Source organism: Phaseolus vulgaris, chromosome 7 (genome assembly GCF_051622355.1).
Source record: "Phaseolus vulgaris cultivar YP4 chromosome 7, ASM5162235v1, whole genome shotgun sequence".
Classification (NCBI taxonomy): domain Eukaryota; kingdom Viridiplantae; phylum Streptophyta; class Magnoliopsida; order Fabales; family Fabaceae; genus Phaseolus; species Phaseolus vulgaris.
This window is the reverse complement of record NC_143504.1, coordinates 12,235,254-12,246,677: the sequence shown is the minus strand read 5'-3', so window position 1 is coordinate 12,246,677 and position 11,424 is coordinate 12,235,254. Positions and strand designations below refer to the sequence as shown.

General features: G+C 32.3%; 1 pseudogene; it reads right to left on the bottom strand.

Moving 5' to 3' along the window:
* Positions 1 to 1,007: 1,007 nt before the first annotated feature.
* On the bottom strand, positions 1,008 to 4,543 carry LOC137829045 (uncharacterized; annotated as a pseudogene).
* Between the last annotated feature and the right edge of the window lie 6,881 nt (positions 4,544 to 11,424).

The window sequence follows — 11,424 nt, the reverse complement described above, 5'->3', positions numbered from 1 at the left end:
AATTTAGTCATCCTCTTAATGACATCAATCTCACCTTCATGGTTCCCTATAATAAGAAGATCATCCACGTACTACCACACAATAACTAGGTTTTGCGTCCAACGAACATATACTCCAAATTCACAAGTGCACTTCAAAAATCCATGTTGCAACATATATACATCAATTCTTAGATTATAGGCCCTTAGTGCTTGTTTGAGTCCGTAAAGTCTTTTCTTTAGTTTGAAAACTTTGACTTCCTATCCTTCAAGCTCAAATCCAATAGTTATAATACATATACTTCTTTGTTTAGAGGTCCATTTAGTACGATAGATTTTACATCATGTTGATGTATGATCCATCCTTTTGAATTTGCAATAGTAACCACATTTCTTATTGTTTCGATTCGTGCCACTAATGCAAACACTTCAAGTTTTTGAAGAAATCCACGTACTACAAGCCTTGCCCTATAACTTTTAGTCTTCAACATATTGATGACTCTTTTACGACAAGTGTATCGAGTCAAAAGTAATAATTTGTCCCTAAGGATGGATATCGAACCCACAAGGAACAATTATTTAAAATCCTAATAGTAGCATTCTAATATAAATCAAAATAGAAATGACAATAAAATTGGGAATTTAGGGTTATGGAACGGAATAAATTCAAAACAGTAACAATAGAAACCTGGATTAAAGGAAGGCGCCACAAACAAAGTTTGATAAGCCTAAGGATGATCGCCACAAGAATTGGTGGATTCTTGATAAGATTGCAAGATGCAGGGAAAAACCCTAGCAGAGAAACACTCTCTTAAAATGTCAAAATATTCGTCCCCTATTCTGAGTTCCAATAGTGTATAAATTACAAGTTTAGCTAGAGGTCTTTTCTTGTTTGTAAGAAAATAAGGCGAAACTACAATCCCTATATTTCAAGAAGGATCATTTGCCCCAATGGTTAAGTTGATACTTTCCATCTGGGTTCTAGGTTAAAATCCTACTTGAGGCAAAAATAATAATATTATTCTATTTTTAAGGATCCAAACATGTTGTGCATGTAATCAATGAAGTCTTTTTAAACTGTGGGCAATTCAACAATTGGGCCTCCAGAATATTAGTCACCTTGTGCTGTAAAGTCTCTTGGGCCTTTTTAAGCCTTCCTCTTGTCATGAGTCCGCCTAAGTCTAGGATGACTTGGTCAAGTTCCTGCTCACTATGCCCTTTGGTTTGGATGTCCTCATCATTCCCTCCCTCTTGAGAAAGACTTGAAGTTAATTCCAAAGCTTCATCATCTGCAGTAAAAGGAGACAAATCAGACATGTTAAAAGTGTTACTCACATTGTACTTACTTGGAAGATCAATCTTGTAGGCATTGTCATTAATCTTTTCTAACACTTGGAAAGGTTCATCCCCTCTAGGTTGGAGCTTTGATTTTTTTTGTTTAGGGAACCTTTCTTTCCTCATGTGTACCCATACCCAATCTCCAGGCTCAAAGATTACTTTCTTTCTTCCTTTGTTAGCTTGCTTAGAATAACCTTCAACCTTTTTTTCAATTTGTGCTTTGACCTGTTCGTGTAGCTTTCTCACATAGTCAGCCTTAGCATGTGCATCTTTATGCTTTACAACATAAACGTTAGGCATAGGTAACAAGTCTAATGGAGTTAAAGGATTTAATCCATACACAATTTCAAATGGAGAACAATTTTTTGTGCTATGAACAACCCTATTGTAAGCAAACTCAATATGAGGTAAACATAATTCCCAAGCTTTCAAATTTTGTTTCAAAATAGTTCTAAGTAAGGTACCCAAAGTTCTATTCACTACTTCTGTTTGTCCATCTGTTTGGGGATGACAAGTAGTTGAAAACAAAAGTTTGGTACCTAACTTACTCCATAAAGTCCTCCAAAAGTGACTTAGGAATTTTGTATCCCTATCACTCACAATACTTCTTGGTAGCCCATGAAGTCTTACTACTTGCTTAATGACATATGAAATTTTTTCTAAAGATTCAACCCACTTGGCATGTCTTTTATTTAATTTTCCTAGGCATTTTAAGTACTTTAAAGACTCATGGTCACTATGAATCACAAATTCTTTTGGTAAGAGATAGTGTTGCCATGTTTGTAATGATCTCACTAAGGCATACAATTCCTTATCATAAGTGGGATAATTTAAGGAACCACCATTTAATTTCTCACTAAAATAAGCAATTGGATGACCTTCTTGCATCAAAACAACTCCTATACCCACATTTGATGCATCACATTCAATTTCAAAAGATTTTGCAAAGTTTGGCAATGCAAGAATGGGGGCATTAGTCAATTCATGCTTAAGGGCGGCAAAGACTTTTTCCTGTTTTTCTTCCTATTTAAATCCAACATGCTTTTTAACAATCTCATTTAGGGGTGCTGCCAAGGTGCTAAAATTCCTTACAAATCTCCTGTAGAAACTAGCTAGGCCATGAAAGCTCCTAACCTCACTCAAATTTTTAGGGATAGGCCATTCTTGGATAGCCTTCACTTTTTCATAATCTACCTGAACTCCTTTGGCACTTACCACAAAACCCAAGAACGCAATTTATTCAGTACAAAATCTGCATTTATCAAGATTAACATACAACTTTTCTTTTCTAAGAACATTCAAAAGAGCACACAAATGTTCCTCATGTAATTCCAAACTAGTGCTATAGATCAAGATGTCATCAAAATACACCACAACAAATTAGCCCAAAAATTCTCCCAAAACATGCTTCATTAATCTCATAAAAGTGCTTGGGGCATTTGTTAGCCCAAATGGCATCACACGCCACTCATAAAATCCATATTTTGTTTTAAAGGCAATTTTCCATTCATCCCCCTCCCTAATCCTAATTTGATGGTAACCACTTCTTAAGTCATTTTTTGAGAATATACAAGCACCGTACAGTTCATCCAATAAATCATCTAACCTGGGAATAGGGTGTCTATACTTGATGGTAATGTTATTGAGTGCTCTACAATCTGTGCACATCCTCCAAGAACCATCCTTTTTAGGCACCAAAATAACTGGAATAGCACAGGGGCTCATGCTCTCTTGTACCCATCATTTGTTCATCAGTTCTTATACTTGAGTTTGAATCTCCTTTGTCTCTTGAGGGTTGCTTCTATAAGTTGGCCTATTAGGCAAAGATGCTCCTGGAAGAAGGTCAATGTGATGTTCAATTCCCCTTAAGGGTGGGAGTCCTCTAGGAACATCACTTGGAAACACATCCTGGAATTCATGCAACAAAGAATCAACACTAGGAAGAAAATTAATTTGATTAGAATGGTAAGCAACCAAAGTGTTGTTTTTTCAATAAAGTAAGTAAAGGGGTTTGCTAGAAAGTAGCAACTTTTTCACTTCATTCACTTTCAGTAATCCACTCATTGTTCTCTCGTGTGTTTCTCTCTTTTTAGGTGTTTCACTCTTGCTCTATTTAGGTGTTTCACTCATCTCTCTTTTCTCTTGGACTCTCTTTTCTCTCAATTTGATTTTATCCTCACACACCTCTCTAGGAGATAAGGGTTTGAGAATGATCTTCTTATTATTCTGCATGAAATAGATTTTATTGGTGAAACCATCATGAATAGCCTTGGTGTCAAACTGCCACGGCCTCCCTAACAAAATGTGAGTTGCTTCCATTGGAACCACATCACACAAGACATTGTCATTATATTGTCCTATGGATAGGTTCACCTCCACTTGCTTACTCACTGTCATCTCTTCATCTTCACTAAGCCATTGAAGCTTGTATGGCCTTAGGTGTGGTTTTGTCTCCAAATTCAATTTGGTAACTAGTCTTGAGCTAGCTACATTGGTGCAACTTCCTCCATCAACTATGAGTGAACATATTTTCCCTTGAATGGAACATCCAGTATGGAAAATATTTTCCCTTTGGGTTTGGTCCAAAGCTTCATTTTGCTTCCTAAAAGCCTTCGAATCATCAACAAATCACCCTCCAATGTATCCAACTCCACCTCTACCTCTTCCTTCTCTTCTTCACTTAAAGGTTCACTGACTATTTGTGTCTTTGATAAACTGATCATATTCTTTTTTGTTGGACATTCTGAAGCATAATGTCCTCTTCCCAAGCATTTGAAACATTTTACCTCACTTGTTTCCCTTTTAGTTGATGAATTACTATGTCTATAAGGTGACTTCCCACTTGAAGATGTGACTGAACTTGAGGGAACTCCTTTATCCTTCATCACCTTATCCTTCCAATTGAAATTTTTATTATTTTTAGAACTCCTCATGATTCCCTTCCTCTTGAGTTGTTGTTCTACTTGGTTAGCCTTGTGCAACAACTCTTTCATGTCAACATACTCTTGCAGCTCCACAACATCCCTAATATCATGATTCAATCCATTCAAAAATCTTGCCATGTTTGCTTCGTTTTCTTCATTCTTTCCAGCTCTAATCATGGTCACCTCCATCTCTTTAAAATACTCTTCCACACTTCTATTTCCTTGAGTCATTCTTTGAAGTTTGAGTTGCAAATCCCTATTGTAGCTTGCTGGAATATATCTCTTCCTCATAATCCTTTTCATTTATGTCCAAGTGTTCACCATGGGTTCCTCATATTTAATTCTCTCTCTTTGGTATTTATTCCACCAATTTAAAGCATAATCTGAAAATTCAGCTGTTGCCAACTTCATCTTCTGCTCTTCATTATACTCATTGCAAGCAAACACATGCTCTACTTTAATTTCCCACTCCAAGTAAGCACCAGGATCACTTTTCCCATTGAATGTGGGAATATTTAATTTTATTCCATCAATTCTCAGAGTTCTTTGTTCTCCCTCATTTTCTCTTCTCCTCCTCCTATCTCCCCCTTTATTTTCTGGATTTACTTGTTGTGCTTGTTCCATTTGATTCAACCTCTCATGGAGTCCATCACTTTGTTGTTTCATTATCCTTTCCAAGTGTTGTGTTAAGACTTGCATCTGTAGTTGAGAAAGTCCACTATCTAACGATTCCCCTGCCATGCTCAAGTAAATAGATTACATATAACAATAAGTTTGGGCCTCACACCACTTTCTCACGTGTTTACACTCAACACTCGTGTTTCACACAATAAGGCTTTTTTTTTAATGATCAGACTGCCTTTTACCACTCTTTCTCTACTTAAGGTTCTTACAAGAATCAAGCAATCAATAATCCATAATCACTTTCAAAGGTATCAATCAGAATCAATTAAAAATAATAGTAAAGAACAAAATAGTGAAGAACAATTTCACTATCAACAAACAAGCAAGACAATTAAAAAAAACATCAAGCAAAACAATATATAGAGAAAATAAAATATGTAGACAGGACACTTTTAGAACTTTTAACAAACACCAAGTATGCATTGAATAAGAACTATTTTTTTTTTGTTTTCCTCTTGTTCTTTTTTTTCTATTTCTGTTTTCCTCTTCTTCTTCCTTTTTTTTTCTTTTTTTCTATTTTTTCTTTTTTTTTCTGTTTCTTCTTCTATTTTTTTTTTAAAAAATAAAATAAAAATGAACAGTACCCTCGTAACAGTACAACATGAACATTAATGAGGAGAAAAAGAAATAAAAACAGGATGCACAATTATATTATGACTCAAATCTTTGCTCTGAATACCAACTGATATGAATCCAAATAGAAATGACAGTAAAATTGGGAATTTAGGGTTACGGAACGGAATAAATTCAAAACAGTAACAATAGAAACCTGGATTAAAGGAAGGTGCCACAAACAAAGTTTGATAAGCCTAAGGATGATCGCCACAAGAATTGGTGGATTCTTAATAAGATCGCAAGATGCAGGGAAAAACCCTAGCAGAGAAACACTCTCTAATATTGTCAAAATATTCGTCTCATATTCTGAGTTCCAATAGTGTATAAATTACAAGTTTAGCTAGAGGTCTTTTCTTGTTTGTAAGAAAATAAGACGAAACTACAATCCTTATATGTCAAGAAGGATCCCCAATGGTTAAGTTGATACTTTCCATCTGGGTTCTAGGTTCAAATCCTACTTGAGGCAAAAATAATAATATTATTCTATTTTTAAGGATCCAAATATGTTGTGCATGTAATCAACAAAGTCTTTTTAAACTGTGGGCAATTCAACATTTGGGCCTCCAAAATATTAGCCACCTTGTGTTGTAAAGTCTCTTGGGCCTTTTTAAGCCTTCCTCTTGTCATGGGTTCGCCTAAGTCTAGGATGACTTGGTCAAGTTCCTGCTCACTATGCCCTTTGGTTTGGATGTCCTCATCACATTCACTAAGTATAAGAATATGTAGAATAATTTGATTTGAAAGATATTGACATAAGTTTGCATGAAAACAAATAAAGGAGTAAAAAATTTCAATTAAGAAAATTGGGAATGGGGTTAATCCTTCTCACTTGTCTATAGTTTTGAACATATAACTTTTCATCTTGATTAACATTGATGCACATATAAAAATCATTCATATTGATTTCTCGCATACAAAATTATTAAGAGAGTCTTCTAAATATCAATTCATTGCATATTTATAAAAACTCCTTATCATTACAAACAAATGTTATAAAGCAATTAACACTTCAAATCTGTTTCTAACATTCAAATATGTTAAACATTATCATTTAGGTCAGATGTTTAGAAGTACTTTCTAATCAAATATAAGGATTAAAATCATGAATAGTTTCAAGTTTTGATAATAAAATGATACTACCAATCATCAATCAAGAACTGAATATTATAGATAAATATCACCTCAATATATAAGAGTTTGAACAGATTACTCTCAATCCCAAAGGAAAAAATTAGTCACTCATGTTACAAGCATGAACAACAAGAAAAGAAGATCTAGAGCATTTCTCCTTGACGACTGCCTCCTTTAGAGTTTCCAACCTTTGGCTCCCCTAATGATGTATAGGGTTATGTTTCACGCCTTCTATTTAACTTAATTGGGCTTAAGCTAACTAACATCTTGCTTAAGCGAGATATTGCTTGCTTAAGCAAGTTTCACGAGAAAAAAGCTCAATTTTGTCTTTTCATCTTATCTTTAACTTGATCCATTTTCCTTTAGCCATTTTATCTCCATCTTGCCTTAGATTCCTGAAATTAACACAAACATGAGAATAAATCGTTCTTATTAATCTCATAATAAAAAAATATGTAAAAGGGTTCAAATTTCTAAATTAGAGGTTGAATTATAATTATTTTATCAATTAAAGTCCATAAGTGCCTATCTTTTTTTATGAAATATTACTAAATTATGATGCATATCACATACTTCGTACCATGTTCATAATGGTCCAACTCTTCCTTTTTGTAGTACCACTATATTGTAGTGTGTATGCAAGAGTTACTTGATGCTCAATTTATTCCCTTTCATAGAATCCTTTAGCTGTATATTCATCTCCTCCATCCGATCTCAGGATTTTGATCATCCTCAAACACTTCTAACACATCATTCTTTCTTTTGATCAAGTAAATCCACAATTTTCTTTAAAAATCATCAAAGAATGAAATAAAATATTTTTTACCTCCAACAGACTTAGTTTCAATATGACCACAAACATATGAGTAGACTACTTGTAAATTGTCTTTTGTTTTTTATGAAACATATTGTTGAAAAGAATTTCTTGGTTGCTTAGTCACCATACATTCCTTACAAACTTCTTTAGGTGGAGAAATATGAGGTAAACCTTGTACTATGTTGTTGGTCTTCAAGTTTTTCATATCTCTAAAGTTAAGATGCCCAAAACAATAATGCTAAAGGCAATCCTCCTTCTTTATCATAGTTGCAAAACATTTGTGATCTACTACATTGATTTTAACCTTGAAATTTTGATTCTTGGTTAAAGATGATTTTAAAATCAAATGATGTTGTTTATCATGTACTCGAATAATTTTATCTTCCAATCTTGAAATGTATCCCTCTCTCAAGTAATTGACCAAGATTTATTAAATTACTCTTCATTTCTAGAACAAACTAAACATTTGTAAAAAAGCTTGGCCAATATTCTTTGTTTTAATCACTATCTTTCCAACTCCTTTTGCCACTAAAGCATGACCATAAGCAAACTTCACCTTGTTTTTAGTGGATTCATCAAGACTTGTAAATCAATTTTTCCTTCTTAAATACGTGTCGAGCATCTGTATAAAGATACCAACAATTTTTTTCAAGTCCTTCTACTTGAGTGGTGGTTACCATTAACAACATTTGTTTTAAAGTCATCATCCCCTTCTTTTTGAGTCATTTGAACTTCATCTCTTTTTGGATTTAGTTGCCGATAATACTTGACAATGTGACTCATTTTGTTAATTATAACACTTCACATTTTTAAATAAATTGTGTCCTTTCTTTTTCTAAAAATAAGCTCTCTTACTCTCTTCCATCACATCTTTGTTCTTACCTTTCTTCTTGAAGGTTTCCTTTGGATTTGTTTGTGTTTGGAGAGCTTGCTCAATTTTTTGTTCTTTTCCATGTTCAATCAGCCTCTATTCATGTGACTCTATAAAAACTTGAAGCTTCTTAATACTTAACTCTTCAAAATTATTTTATTCTTTTATAGAGACAACTATGTGACTAAACTTTGTTGGTAAAGTACGCAATACTTTCTCAATAACTTGCAACTCAACCATCTTCTCTCCATGACCATTCATCATGTTCATCATCGTCTGAACATGAGTCATATACTTATTCACCTTCTCTTACTTTTCATTAATAAAAACTCATATTGTCGTTGTAAGATTTGAAGCTTCACATTTCTGGTCTTCATGGCACCTTTATGAATCCTTTTAAGGATCTCCTAGACCTCCTTTGATGTCTATGCTTGCACAATCTTTTCAAAGTTTGTTGTGTTAACATTCTGATGCACTATTCACTTTCGTATCATAGATAAATCTCATTATTCACTACAATAAAATCATTAAATAGCAACCAAATTTAGAGACCAAAAATAATTAGTCATTATATCAACTAAATTAGATACTAATTTAGAGACTAAAAAAATTATTAGTATCTAAAGTGATTTCTATTATTAATAAAAATTAATAAAATAATTTTTAAATTGATAACTAAATTAGCTACCTAGGTTTTAGTTACTAATATTTTCGATTCTAAATTGGTCTTTAAAAGACTAATAGAGATTAATTTAGAATATAAAGTGGTAAGTAGTTAAAACCTTGGTAGCTAAGGGTTAAATACCAATTTAGAGACTATTTTATAAATTTTTATTAATAATAGAAACATACCAATAATTCTTTTAGTTTATAAAATGGTCTCTAATTTAGCAAATAGTAACTAATTATTTTGATCTTTAAAATTAGTTTCAATTTAGTGATTTTCTTATAATGATTAGTGAGTTTGATGCACTGTACACTAAAAAAATTGAAATTGAATTACAACTCACTAAATTTAAGATCATTAAGAATTTATCTACACTACTTGCAAAGCAAGGTGTAAAATAAACTTGAAAAAAAAAACGAGAGATAAAATTAAAAATGCTTAATGAGAAATGTATGGAAAGTGAACATCTTTTTCTATGGATTATATGCGTAATACAATTGATAAATATAAGTGTCTTAACTGGATCACGAATTAATATTAAATGTAAATGGATTTTACTTTTCAATAAATCTCATCATAAAATAAAAAAATGAAAAAAAAAGTGAGTAATTAACAAACGCAACTTTAATCTAAGAATGCAATATTAAATAGTAATAAAGAAGCGCAACTTGAATTTAAGAAAGAAATTAAAGTGTGCATTGTTCTTGTGAAATTCACGCTAGGTATTTAAAGTCAAGAAACCTAACAAAGCTTGTTATTGTTTTTATTTTATTTTTGATGATAAGGTTGCAGGAATATTCCTTGCGATAATTATGAAGGGAAAGTTGAATTAATTAATATTTAGAAAGAATCCATGAAACACTCATTACTTAAACACCGTACCCTTTGTCTGTATGTTGTTTTTGATATTTTGGAAAGAGCATTAGGGTCACTTGACCTTAGATCCACTCAAGGGACAGATTTAGCTTCACTACTCTTGCCTAAAAAAGAAAATCTCCTATGCTCCAACTCACACAATCAACAATATTCATATAAAATTATAATAACATCCACTTATCAAACGCAAATTAATATTTTTTTAGTCAAACTACACGTGGTTCAACTACTCATCCAAACACATCCTTCACGTCTGAACCCAATTTAAACCTTTCAGATCTCCTATATAATCTCAACCTACATCTACACAAAATGGCTGTCACTTTTCGTTAATCTAATACATTTAATTATATTTTTATAAGATTTTTTCTGCGGATTTTCTTATAAAATTTCATGAGAAATATTAATAGAAAAGTTTTATAAAAGCTAAAAAGAGTTGTTATATTCGGTTTGGGAGAAAAGAATATGGTTTGATTTGTGAGGCTGACCTAAATGAAGATAATATAAATTAAAAGGGAGAATATACTATGACATTGAATGAATAGATATCGATATTAATTTAAAATAATATTCCTCTCTTTGTCCTGGAATATTCGTGATGGGACCATATATAATATAGGTGACTTTGACGACAATCCTCATGAAATGCATGTTTCTTTTCTCCCTTAAACTCGTAAATGAAACTAAGTATGCGTTTAAGCAAAACAATACAAAGAAGGCTCCAATTGCAGCTTTTGTTGTCTGTTTTCATTTTTTGTTTGTTTCTGAGACTAGCTCGGTGCTCATCCGGGTAACTGCGTAATTAGTATATAATTTAATTGACTCTTGTTGATGTATCAATCTTTAATTCTCACCCTTTCCTTTTTTATAACAAATAATCGTAGATCACCGTCACGCAAATGGTAGCAACATTAAATTACTTAATGCAGACTATGTATTAAAGTCTTCAGTTTAGTTTTTTTTTTTCTTTCACAAAAAGCATTGAATTCTAAAACCCACCATTTCTTTATCTAAAAATAATAATCACATTAAAATATAACATTTAATGGAGGTTTCAACCCGTATATAAAAGAAAACCTATTAATTTTCTATATTACTTCCACAAAACTACAACAAAATTAACAAAAGACCTCAACTTATAAAGATAAGATAATAGTTTAAACTCCTTATTCAATTTTACATAGTTTTTCTCTCTAATTTAAACTTTATTGCACGTAATAGTTTTACAAAAATAAATTATCACACACTATCAGAATATCTCTCATCTAATTTACAAGTTCCCCTCATACCAACATAAGTCTCCGTTACACATAATAACTTTCCAATAAGATATTATTATCAGCTGTTTAATGTGCACCAGAACCTATATCTTATTTATTTCACCTACAATAATAATCACATCCACCATAAATATACAACAAATACCTACTTATATCCACTACATTAATAACATTGTGTAATCATATAAATTTTAAACAAATGTAACCTTCTATCCACCATAATGTCCTAAACTATTGAATGTG